This window comes from Gadus morhua, chromosome 2 (genome assembly GCF_902167405.1).
Source record: "Gadus morhua chromosome 2, gadMor3.0, whole genome shotgun sequence".
Classification (NCBI taxonomy): Eukaryota; Metazoa; Chordata; class Actinopteri; order Gadiformes; family Gadidae; genus Gadus; species Gadus morhua.
In genome coordinates this window covers 25,306,770-25,320,519 of record NC_044049.1, presented here as the reverse complement: position 1 = coordinate 25,320,519, position 13,750 = coordinate 25,306,770, and the positions used below count along the sequence as shown (strand labels likewise).

Below are 13,750 nucleotides of genomic sequence, written 5' to 3'. Positions count from 1 at the left end.
CGTGGCCGTGCCACGTTGCCTGCTAATTGCCTTGCACTTCTTTGCAGTAAAGACTCTGAATCCTTTCAGACCCAGCCTGACTCTAGACCCGTCCTTTCAGGGGATAACTCACAGACGGGCGATTCTAAGGGCTCCCACCGTGCCTTTGCTTTCTGTCTCATGTTGGACTGCGCAAAGTACATCTACATCCAACAACATTGCATGTGGGAATCCACACTAAAGAATGCATGCATTTATATATACATCTGTGACAATAAGTTATTGTAATAATAATAATAAATATAACCGCAAGCGGTGATTAACGGGGTCCGAGCAAAAATAAAAGTCAAGAACACACTAATGGAAGATTTATAAATATGACAAATAATTAGGAAGGAAAGATGTTGATAAAGATGTTCCACTGAATGCAATACTGTGCCTCGGCTTATGGGTGAGCTGCAAAGCAATGGCAGAATGTCATGTTCAGCTTGTTCATAATGCTATAATCGGGATTCGAACTCTCAACCTAAGGATCACCTGTGAAAGGCATTATCCCATTGAGCCACGGAAAAACCTGAACTTCATTCACACGGTGAAGATGTCTATTGATGAGCATGTTGTTAAGGCTGGATAAGATAAGATAATATTCGGATAAGATACAGGCATGCAGAAATATTTATATATATATATACACACAAACACATACATATAAATATATATATATATTTATATATACAGTATTGATGTTATGCTCAAGGACACCAAGACTTGAATGCTCTTTGAGTGGCTCGAAATTAAACATGGTAATATGAAGTCTGAAAGCGGGACATTCCTGACCTTCAGTGACACACATCACTGCACAATGAGCACAAACCACAAACCGGAGGGCTGCTTCAAAAGAATCCCTCCACCAGTGTCCACCCCGGCAGGCCTGAAGACATCAGACTGTGTGAATTAGGGATCGACCGATACCGATTTTTTAGGGCCGATACGATACCGATATTTTTTCATCAGCCTTAGCCGATACACCGATACCGATTTCCTTGAGCCGTTTTTTTTTTTTTTTTAAAGGAATATTTATTGAACTTCAATATAAAAACAATATTCAACAAATAGTAAAAACAGGTGATTAGAACAAGTAAGAACAAGTAGATGAAGAATATTTAACAAATATTAAAAACAGCTGAGGTAGAACAAGAAAAATAAAAATAAAAATCTGTGAAAATCAGCCGCGTATCGGCCGATACGATACACGTAAAAAACGCGAATATCGGCCGACCGATATATCGGTCGATCCCTAGTGTGAATGGGCCCGGTAGAGACTAGAGAGTCATTGTGTTGAATGAGTACAGAGTACGGAGCCTGGAGCCTTACGCTAGCAACGCCATGTGGTTCATATTCAAATGCATGAGTATTATTAGTGCTGATTTCCCTGAGCCGTCAGACAACCACTCAGCTGCTGGTGGATGAATGGGATTGGGGGATGTTTCGATAGAAGGGTATTTCATGAAGGTGTATGATATTGATGTGACTACCACTCTCTTATCATAGGTCTGTCGTTATCAGCACAGCCTATTTTTCTTCTAACTGATTCAGATTTTCTCACTGTCACTGATCAAGGTTGTGATTACGGTCCGCGCCTTTTCCTTTTGAGATGGAGAACATCATGACTTCCCCATTGAATGCCTGTTTCAATTATCAGTGTATTCTTCTCCCATAATGTGCCTTACATTCCTCACCTTATAATCAAGGAATGAAGTTCTGGCGGATTTCTTTCCTACTCAACGATCTCAAAAAGCAGGTTGAATGAGCACAAATGAATGAATACGGTAAAATGTCTTTCTGAAGCTAGCTGGCTATGTCGCTCCATTTCGTTGTGAAAAGCTGTAAAAATAACTATATGAATGTAAACCGATAGCCAGACATAACACTGAATGAATAACTCATTACAGCTCATAGGTCTAGCCTAGCCTACTTAGCAAAGTTATGAATAGCAAGCTTATGAAGGTCATAATAAAACACTATTCCTCAAACATGCCTAGTAACCTTGTGCCACATTCATTAATGGGTTTATTATGTGTGAAACAAGTACGGGGTGAGAAGTGATTTTGCAGACGATTGCTTCGAGCCACTGGCCGACGAGAGCAGCGAAGCTCAGTACACATCGGAAACAGACACCTCAGGGCCACTCTGAAGCAAGGGTTGAAACGTAAACCCTCGATATTTTTAGGGAGAAGAAAAGAGTAAAAAGGGTTTTGCCTAATGCGATTGATTATCCAACGGCAGCACACTAGTTGTCGCGCTGCTATGGAAACCACACCCACGTCGTTGAGTTTCATGTCCCCGAAATCCTCAAAGTGTTTCATTCCGTCTTTATTCAGCTGGAGAGAATCCGCGTGTGCAGGGTCAATGGGGGGTCGGCTAAATGCACGAGTTCTCCCTCAAGGCCGGTGCTTTCAACGCCGTCTCAAGGAAACGAAAGTGGGGCGATGCACAAAGGCGTCGAGGCATGGTGCTTTTTGAAAATATCCACACACAACAACATCCACAAGCATGTTTTTGTCCTAACCGACCCCCCCCCCCGCCCTCCCCGTCATCAAACTCACAAAAACATATTCATCTTTTACAGCCGTGAACTTCCTGGCCTCGTCGCTCTACCTCCGCATCCAAACCTCAGGTAGCTTCTTGTGAGGGGGGCTCTCTGCTTTTACCGTGGTAACGTGAGGGTGACGGGCTGTGGTGCGTCGTGAGCGGACCGTGAATGCCGATGCTGATAACACGCGTGCTCTCCAGAGAATGAGCAGGTTCAACTGAAGACTCCCCCCTCTTTGTTTCGCCATTTCAGCATCTGGGCTTCCTCCTCGTCTCCTCGTCTCCTTCCTTAGTCCCTGTCAGTGTTCCTTCCTGCCTACCCACTAGGTCCCTTTGTGGCTGGTGACCGAAGACGTTTTGGTTTCATGCGTAGGGAGGGATGCCTTTCAGCAATTTTAAAAGTAAACCGTAACCAATGGTGACGGGGATGGTGACCACCGATCTCTCAGTAAACCAATTGCAGTCGGGGGTTCACTTTAAATGAAGAATTTTCGGCCAGTGGGTTCAGTTGAGCCCAGCTCCGCGGGGTGTGCTCCCGTGGACACCCCTGGAAACCAATTCAGGTAAAATCACAGTGTTTCCAGACCTTCAAAGGACCACAGAATCAGGCTTGCCTGCCTGCATGTTAAAGGCACTGGATGGCTGGGCGATGGGGAGCGCAGTGCAAGTCGGTGGAGTGTCACCAAACGCACAGCCCACACTCAACTCTCTGACAATCACAGTTTGAACACAGCAGCAATCCAAGGTGAGGCCTCAGGCACTCAATTCCCCCCCCCCCCCCCACCCTACCAACCACCACCACCACCACCACCACCAGCAGCAGCATCTAAAGGGTACAGCTTCGAATGGGGGGGATCAGACAGCCAACAGAACACCTTAAGATTGGGAGGAAGATGAAAAACTCACCTTAGTGTGGCTTCTTTCCCCGTCTTGTGGCTTGATCCGATTTTCCGATAGTTGTTCCTCCGTTCCTCGTTTGGAGGTCTTCTATCTCCCCCTCTTTCTTATTCCAAACGCAAATTGTCTCCAAAATAAAAAGGTCAGGTGAACTTCAGTCAATCCACCCGCTTGGTGTTTATTTGGCACCACTTCCCCAAACACCTTCCATTGTTTTTTATTTTTTTCGACGGGGGAGGAGCGGATAAAGATGTCCCAGGATGCACCACGCCGGCTCGTTGGTCTCCCCCCCTCCTCGGGCCCTCTCAACAGGTGTGTGCGTCTGCGAGTGTGTGTGTGGTGGTTAACGGCTGCAGTTTGTAGTGTCACAGCAGCGGGCCCCTCCGACTGTCACGGCGGTCGTTCCGTGAGGATGAGGGGGGAATCGGGGACTCTCTCCCTGTATCGTCACCAGCCCTCCCGATCGCTCCCGTGTTTATTGCTGGTGTCAAGGCAAACGGGAGCTAGTGGTTGCGCTGTCGGCCCAGGTCGGCCTGCTGAGGGAAAAACCTGAACTAGCACGGTGCACGGTGCGTCGTGCTCGGCAGAGCTGAAACCGTTTATGGAAGCATTGCAAGTTGGGCTACGCTACTGCCTCTGGTATGGTCGTTATTGAGACAGAGAGAGAGAGAGAGACAGAGAGAGAGACACAGAGAGAGAGAGACAGAGAGAGAGAGACACAGAGAGAGAGAGACAGAGAGAGAGGGACACAGAGACAGAGAGACAGATAGACAGACAGAGTAAGAGTCAGAGAGGGAGAGGGAGAGGGAGAGGGAGAGGGAGAGAGAGAGAGAGAGAGAGAGAGAGAGAGAGAGAGAGATAGTGTTAACTGTTAGCGTAGTGGCTGGATCTTCCGTGGACCTTCCCGGCCGAGGACAACAATAATAACAGCGCTCTAACCCGTCCAATCAGAGGAGTCTCTGATGCGGGAAGGCGGGGCTAAGAGCGCCGGTGTTCCGGAGAGGTCGAGAGTTGGTTGCTGGTGGTCATCACGGCGGTGTTATCGTGCGGCGGTGTCATCGAGGTTTGATATAGAGGTTGTCACGGTAACAGCGGCGAGAGGTTGTTGTTTCTGTTGTTGTCGTTGTTGTCGTGGGTGCAGTAAACAACAGGAGATTGTTGGAGCCCCACAGAGGAGGAGGAGGAGGAGGAGGAGGAGGAGGAGGAGGAGGAGGAGGAGGAAGGCGCTGGGGTGGATTATCCCTGAGGTATCCACAGGGAAGTGTTTCTAACAATGCACCGTAGTGCAGAATAGCCGACACGCAGAAAAAGAAAAGGAGGCCAGAAACACAGGGGGATAGCACAGGGCTGTGGACTCCTCCCCGGCTGGCTCGGACGCAGGGGGGGGGGGGGGGGGGGGGGGGGTGTACCCGACGCCCAGAGGTATGGCAGAGGCAGAACGCTGCGGGTTAGAGAAAGACCAGGGTTTGCAGCGTGAGTCCACGGGCTGAGTGTGTCGTCATGGTACAGGGGAGCCTCCTTAGTGGCTCCGTCTGTGAGGGGACAGAAGCACAACAAAGAAGAAGATTGTCAGAACGTGATCACAGGTTTGGCAAACGGGGAAGTGAAAGGTAAAGAGTGAGCTGAGGAGGGAAGCAGACGTTCTCTCAGCGGCGTTTGTGACGACTTTGAATGGACTCAAACGTGAAACAACCACCTATCCCGCGGAAGGGACCGGAAATACCCCCCCGGGCTGGTGGTGTTGTGGACGGGACAGGCAGAGGTCACTAGGGAGAGGGACCGGATATCTTCTGTCTGCATCGCAACTGGGGGCCAGTGGGTTCAAGGACAGGAATCGGCAATGTCATCACCATTTGATTTCACAACCATTTTCCAGGGCAGATAATTATGTATCGTTTTTTTTTTATAAATATCGCGATACGATATTATGACACAGCGCCCTCTGTTGGAGGGTATAATTTATTCGCTTCCATCCACTTAACCAATATAGCCATTTAGCCCCAACCACATGACACTACCACCTTTAATGTGCACTATGAAGATAAACGCCACTTATGCTTCATTACATAAATGTATTGGTGAATGCAGTTGAAATATGTGGTCGTAGCAAAACCTTGCCTTTAGATAATAAGGACGAATCAACCTCGCTGTGGTCTAGCCCAAAAAGAAGCGTGTTCATGGAGGGCGGGCCCCCATTAGATGACATCAACGGTTGAGTATTCTACAATGAGTCTGGATGCCTGCGGACTAGGGATGGCAATGATTAACCATTCATCTATTAATCGCCATTAAGAATTAAACCGATTAAATATGTATTAACCGACATTGTATGTTCTTACCATTTCCTAAATAATGGGTTTGGTTTGATCCGTCTTGTTAGTTTAGATATAACTGAGCCCCATCTCAGAGTCAATAGTGTATGAAGAGTCTTGGACTCAATAAAGAATATCCGCAGCAATTTATGTTTCCATTCCACACACACATACACACCATAAAACTGATATAGCTCAGTGGCTATGGCCCTTAACGCCAAAATAAATTGTATTAAGTGTGTCAAGGACTGCGATTGAACCCCAAATTGCTATTCCCTACAACATTGTTTGGTGTGTAATAAAGGTTCATTAAAAAAAAGGAACTACTTGTTTAGTATGCAGATAACATGAAAATCTGTGGGTGTCCAGGTGCTAATGGCCAACATAGGACCACACCACGGGCATAAATGAAGCTGCACAAGCAGAAAAACACACACTTAGCAAACTGACTCACATTATACAAAGTCCAGTCTTTGTGTTTTGCATACACAAAAAAGAACACAATGTACATGGATGTGTCCATTACACACAGGCACAACTGCCATCTTCTTAAACTGGTCTTGGATCTTTCACTCGCATGAACTGCACATAGAAACAAAGATAAACTTGCAACTACATGCCAACCAGTCTCTGAAATAATAGTCTCTGAATGGTTACATCTAGTTGATCCTAACACATCATGAAGACACCATAGTGACAGAAAGACACACACAAACACATGCCATCAGTTCATTCAAATAAAAGGGAATGTTGATTCCCTAGCTGCTGCTATATAGCGTTTCCATACAGGTTGTACTATTGTAATATATATTAGGACTGTACCCAAAAGTAAACTAGTTTAATCATCGTTCAGAGAGCCCAGTCGACTGGAATACACTGATTTGATTTGATTTGATTGAAATTTATTTCGAACATGTAAAAGAAAACAAAAAAATATATCATACAGAAATGAATGATGTTAAACAAAATAGAAAGCATATTAGATACATAAATGATAAATACTTGATAATTGTAACACGTTCGAAAAGGAGTGGGAAGAAGTTTACACTTATTTAATCCCACCCCTTCACCGTAACTCATTGAAATTAAGATTCCTTAGTCATAATAATAATAATTATTAACATTTTCATTTATTATTAATAAATATATATATATATATATTAGATATATATATATATATATAATTTTTTAACGTATCCAAACATATCATTTTTTTTATAAAATGTCTAACTTATATGTTCATATCAGATAAACTAAAATTTCTTACACATTTGTCAAAAAAATGAATAAATAAATAAACAAAATAAACAAACAACATTCATCCAATGGAAAAACATAGTTTTTTACCTACTTCCATAGTGTGTTGTAATGCAAGCTGCATTGATCATTGCATTGTTCATAGAAAGTCATATTTGTGACCAAAGCTTTTTCTCGAATAAAATATTAGATAAGGTAATTAATCTGTTGATCTCTTTAATGATCATCACAAAAGTAGGAAGTGATAGCAAACTCTGAGCAGCAATTTCAGATGCATAGATATATTTTTGAAATTCCTGCATGAGAATGTACATAAAAAAAAATGCTTCGAGATGCATCAATAATTGTTTTAGAATCGAACCGTTGACCTCTGAATCTGAATCGGATCGAATCGGGATGTGCCTAGAGATTCCCATACCTAGTATTTTCAAAACGGTACTTTGAAAACAATAGTACCTGAAATGCATAATACTTAGTGGGAAATAAGGTAACAAAAAGGTTTCAGTTTTAATAGACTTGATGGTTTATTTTTAAATACAAATATATTACTACCGTTGTAGTTAACAGTATCATCAACGGTTATCAGCTCATCAGCCGTATCGTTTACACCCTTCCATTAGTAGGTCAGCCAGTCACACTCTTAGCCCGCCCTCGTGGGACCACGGGTCGTGCGGTTGAGCCCCAGAGGTGACACCCTTCAGCCTGGCTCAGGAGACGTCGTGACTCGCGGTAGACCCTCGCCACTACGACTACTAGAGTCTGGGAAGTGTAGCACAGGTGCTTCCTCCGAGAAAGGAAGGTAGGGGTTGGGAGGTATGGAGGGCTTTTAGATTGTGTGGTTTGTTAAATGTTCCAAATAAATAATAATGTTGAAAAAGAGAAGCCTCGACTTATGCTTTACAACTGGAGTGACATATTGTTTATTAGAGAGGGAAGCAGTGAAGAAAGGTACTGTTGGGTAGCCAGCGTTTTTACTGCACAGAGAATTACGAGGCGGCTATGCTTTTAAACCCGTTCCTCACTCGATGGATTTCTGTCATTTGTTGCCGCCGTTGCGAAAAGGCAGATTTCTTGGCGCTGTGTGGTAAATCAGCACCATGCGCAGGCACTGGCATATCGACCAAAGAGCGGCAATTCTCGTCAAGGAATTTCCTCCACGCGCACTTAATTCCCTACAGCAGGAATATCAGATGAGCCGGATATTTGGTGCGGGTCCAAACAGGGGAATATTGTGTTTGTTGCATCATACAGGTTTCATTTCTTAAAAAGGTTTCCTATACTAACGTTACAACCCGTCAGTGTTTGTAGAAAGGCTCCGGTCACGTGTCAATTTGTGTTTGAATAACCAGATATTGTGTTTGTGCGTGCCGTTGTATCGGATTTGTTTGGTGATGAAGCTGATTTGTTTGCTTATTTAGTGCTAATCTGTCATTTTTTTAATGTTGAATTAAATGTTAAATGGAGCACCTAGATTTTTTCCTGAAGAAAAATATACTCCCAGAATGAGACCACATTTTCCCACGGTAATGGTTCCAAGTCCAAGTTACCGGTTCAAATGTGAACGGTACACCCAGCGCTAATTAAGGCACACCTCGATCAAATCAATCAGCGTCAAAACAGCCTGACAGCCAGGGTACAATCGCCGTGGCCATCTTTGCGTGCTTGTGTGTGTTTGCTCAACACTGTTCACTGTGTTGAATAAACAGGGCGCCGCGATCTGTTGGCAGTTGATCTGTGGAACCGCTTGGCGACAGAGTTTTTGCATGCAGTCATCCACGCCCGCCGCTACGACCACACTCTTCTGACACTCCTTTTAAGTGTGTGTCCAACCGTTGTGTGGCGTGTCGGGGCGTGTCACAGCCGCGCACTCTTCCCGTCTCTGGCAAGCAAGACTTACGACCGCGCGGGTATGCAGAGAGACGGCTCCCATGCCATGTTTACAAGCATGTTCGGAGAGAATTCACTGCCGTGGTTATGGAGTGGCGAGGATATTCCGATCAGACACCAGAGGAAGTATTCGGGTCGTTAATGCATTTTGGGAAAACAAGTCTGTCAGGCTGTAACTGAAAGCAAAACAAACCTAATTAAAACGCGTAATAATGGGTGTTTTGGGTTGTGAGGCCTGCGTGTTTGGCCGGGTGTTTATTGGTCAAGCCCTGGAATGAATTGGGTCAGCTGGAACAAAGGACAAGTGCTTGGCCGTAAACTGAACCAAGCCCACACAAAGGGAGGCGCCGTCTTACATCTCACACTTTCGAACGGCCCTCGATTCTTGGCCCGAAGGCGTTCGTATGTTTTCAGTCACAACATTCTCTATAGAAGGAATTCCCGTGTTACAGGTTTATGTTTCTGAAGAGTTCATAAAGGCAAGCCAAACAACGAGGAGCTCTTCGATCAGGGAACTGAGGCGACTTTATCAAAGAGCAAAAGACTAATGGCATATAGGACATTTGATGTTTCTGCAAATAAACATTTTACTTTTGGTTAACCCTAACCCTTACGTTTTTAAACCATCATCAACCATCATGTGCTTTCATCATTTTTTTGCCCGAAAGCACATATGCAGTTGAATCAGAGACTTGAACCTGAAAATAATCCCCTGGACTTAACGAAACGTCGCCTAAGGTGCACTGCGTAAGACAACAGAGATGCTTCTGTTCTGCTCTGGCGCATGGCCTCCTGAAACAACGACAACAACAGCAGGTCATGCTCTTGACAGCTCCGCACTGGGACACAGGCTGCCTGGGTTCGCTGCTGCTATCCTGCTGTGTCAATAGACTCAATCTATAGCCAGGTTATATGCTGGCTATGCCAACAATAACAGCACGCAACCCAGGATAAATCGACCTGACAGTTGGAGAACCGGCGGGCCAGTTCTCATGTACCATCATGACCTAAAGAAGTCTGTATGTGGGGGGGGGGGGGGTACAGCTGTAGGGTACAGCTGCAGGCTACAAGGCGCGCACAGTACTAGCAGGGCGTCCAAAAATATCTCCCATGTTGCACATAGTGATCTTTTTTTTAGGACATAAAAAGGACAGCCATGCTTGAAGGTGCACATGCTGGAATTTTCAAACAATCAAACATTTTTCCGCGATTTCTATTCAGTTGCCTCCGTAGCAATAAGAGTGTGCAGCATGCACGGAGGGGGTTTAATAATACACTTATTTAGCAGCTATTCAAGTGTTAACAAGGCCAAACGACTCAGTTGCATCCTTAACATTTGTTTGGCAGATTCCCTCTATACTGGCAGCTCAGAGACCACGACATACATAATAACAACACGCTGATTCAATTTAGAGAACCATTCTTCAATGGTCATGGTCACCGATACTAATGAGCCTTCTTATATTCGATTGTTATAATGAACACAACGCTAACCTGTACAATGTGTCCGTCGGTCAACATAATCACCTGTGTAAAAAACAATCATGGGCAACTTAACCAACTTGTTCCGCTTTCGCTTTTTGGACCACAAGATTCAGCGATGGACAGGATTGACGGTCTGCTGGTGGCTCGTTCCACATTGCTTGTTTCACAAGTGCAACGTGGGTGGCATTAAGCGATTGGCCGAAAAACAAGTTTACAATGATTCACAGGACACGCCAGGGGTCATGCCCACGAGCCGACCCCAGAACAGGCAGGGGCGTGTGAATAGACATGAGGCCCTGGGGTCCGGTGGGGCAAGGGTCCGGTCAGCGCATGCGTGCCGGGGGGGGGGGGGGGGGGGGGGGGCGATAGCACAGCGCCCGCAACCACTCTCAGGAAAACAGCCGTGCTGTTGCAGTGCTCCGACCACTGGCCCCACCCAGCGGAATCACAGCGCCCCACTCACACTGAGGCACTCCGTCCTAGACCGGGTCCCTGCGGTGGACCGGTCCGACCGGGACCTACTGGGTCCTAGGCCGTGTCCCTGCGGTGACCCGGTAGTGACCCGGGTCCATTGGATGTTCATGCAGCAATGGTTTGCGTTTTGCTTCAAATAAAAACTGTACGAATGAAAAAAGGAAACTGATCAGCTTCTACAAACGCGACTCTGCCACAGTGGTCGCTGCCGGCTCCAGTTCAGGCAGGGAGAGATCCGCACTGTGTTTCCATTTTATTGATGAACTATTCGGATATTATACCTGCAAAATAGAACAATTATCCAAAGCTTTAAATGATGCGTTAGGGCCAACTGATATATTATATATATATATATTATCTATAATTTAAAGTCATATATAATCGTGCTTAGAATTATGTAGGGAACAGTTTGAAAATTCACTCATATTACATTTGAAATGTATACCAAGGAAGTAATGTAAGGTGATGTTTAATATTCTCATCAGCTAATATCTTCCCTCTTAATATTTGATATATTTGTTATTAACTGATATTTTGGTTTGGCTAATAATACGTACTCTCCTTGAACTCTTTGACAGATTTTCCAGTGGGCCAAGTATATGTTGCCAAAGCCAATAAAGGCACACAATGCTATGGTAACATGGTGCAAACCCCAAATGAGTGAACACTCTCAGAAAAGTAGGAAGGTAGGCCTTAAAAGATAAGAAGTTTGTTTTGGAGACTGGTTGCTTATTGAACAAAACTCTGCAGCGATACGTGCACATGTGTCTATCTATAGACCCCGAGAGAGTAGTGAGGGCAGGAAGCGAAGAAAGCAAATGATCGATGGAACTGTTAGCTTTAGAATAATGAGCGCAGATTCCATTAACTAGGAAGCTAAAGAAGACATTCCAAAAGAGAATGAAAGAGAGAACAATTTGCAAGTAGAAAGACAGAAAGAAAGAGAGAAATATGCAAGTAGGAAGAAGAAAGAAAGAAAGAAAGAAAGAAAGAAAGAAAGAAAGAAAGAAAGAAAGAAAGAAAGAAAGAAAGAAAGAAAGAAAGAAAGAAAGAAAGAAAGAAAGAGAGAGAGAGAGAGAGAGAGAGAGAGAGAGAGAGAGAGAAATATACATGTAGAAAGAAAGTTATTACAAAACGCAAAGGTTTTCAGGACAGGTTTTGTTCCAGTTTTGAAAGTAGGCCTAAACAATAGCGCACATTCTTTCAATTCTACATCTTCACAGCTTCATTCTACAATCAATTTCCCCATTTAGTTAGTGGTCGGGATTCTTGATACATCCTGTTAACACCAGTGACTGTCCATAAATGACATAGTCCATAACCCGTCCAAATTGACGCTGATTGGACTCTGGCAGACAGAAGACTCTGGGCGGAGTGCGATGCAGCAGCTACACAATGTGAAACCTCTTTGCTATCGAATTAACAAGCGGCAGAAATATGCTAAGAGGAATCACGGCACAGCAGTGAATGTTTTTAAGAGACCAACCAACCGTTTAATAGCGCAGCAGACGATGGATATATAGGGCACGGTTGAACGCACGCACTCAGGAATGGTTCACACTCACAAACACGTTTATTGTGAGTAGTAACTGACTTTAATTGCTTATTAATGAAGCGATTTTATTTTATTAATTTCCGTTGTATCACACTGAGTAGTGCTTTACTGCCAAGCGGATATGCCTTAGACTAAGAGGTTCATATAAATATCTGCGACATGACTTGAATTGTAAACAGATCTATGCAAAGCTGAGCATCAGACGCAGTATGGGGCTAGAATTTCAGCAATAGAGACTGGAAGAATAGTGAAATAATAATGTAAGAGAAGCACACATTGTGTGACTTCAGCAGGCCAACTCATTTAATGAGACACTAGCAAAAAACCCTAGATTTCATTATTTGAAATTCCTTTCATAATAATAATGGGTGAATATTATCCGGATCATGTTAGGCCTAATATTGTAATGGACTACATTTGAACAGATTTCAAGATATTTTCTCTTTTTCATGCTAGTCGACTACTGTCCCATAAAGCCTGGTTAACCAGCAGGTACTTGTTGGTAAGGAACATCCCTACTAGTATACTGAGGCCGCCAAAGAGCAAATTCAATGCAACAAATGGTACATAGAATGCAATAGGGTCTCAGGATATATTGTATATAGATGGTTAATAAAAATGGGAGAAACAAACTCCCAGAACTGTATATATGTTGACAATATCAAAATGTTGACATAAAATGATTTGCAATCATTTTCAATACAAGTGTGCTCTTAAACCCGTCCAAAATTGACTTCTGGAGCAGACTATGAATTGGGCTGCAAGAATATTGCATTTCCTTTGAATTGTCTTTTTTAAACATAACTCTATTCACTCAGGACATCCCCCAAGGGACGTCAAACTGGGTTTAGAGGTTGACTTTGACATGAGTAGTGACAGATTCTTTAAACTAAATTGTTTTGTTCACTAATGAATCAAATCCCGAGTTCCTCAAATTCAAATTGTTTTATTTTTCCTCCAACAAGCACTTGAATTTTACTCCCTTGCAGGAAACACGGAAATTTTCGGCTAGATTAATATGACAGCGATTAGCTCATCATCACTCATTGCTCACCAGTTGTGCAGATTTAGCCATTCAAAACCCCTTTTAGTTCTGGGCTGACATGTCTGAACTCCACCGGTCACTGTCCCCGTCAGGCAAAGGAGAAATGGCACAAATGGACTTAAAAGCAACCACAACAGAGGCAGGCATTTCAAAATGCCAGTCGACCCAGGGAACAATATTAGCCACAAACCGGGAGAAACCACATCAAACCGAGTCCACGTCTCCGTCTCTATGTCCGATAGTAAAAACACATGTTTGTGCCGACTA

At 44.1% G+C, this 13,750-nt stretch overlaps 1 protein-coding gene across 1 annotated transcript in view; it reads right to left on the bottom strand.

The window, feature by feature from the left end:
* The window catches only part of LOC115558949 (thyroid hormone receptor alpha), a 52,382-nt gene extending 48,176 nt beyond the window's left edge, over window positions 1-4,206 (bottom strand). Inside the window, exon 1 of the mRNA XM_030377502.1 lies at window positions 3,478-4,206. The gene's annotated coding sequence lies outside the window, so the exon portion shown is untranslated. The remainder of the gene's footprint in view (window positions 1-3,477) is intronic.
* Window positions 4,207-13,750: the final 9,544 nt, after the last annotated feature.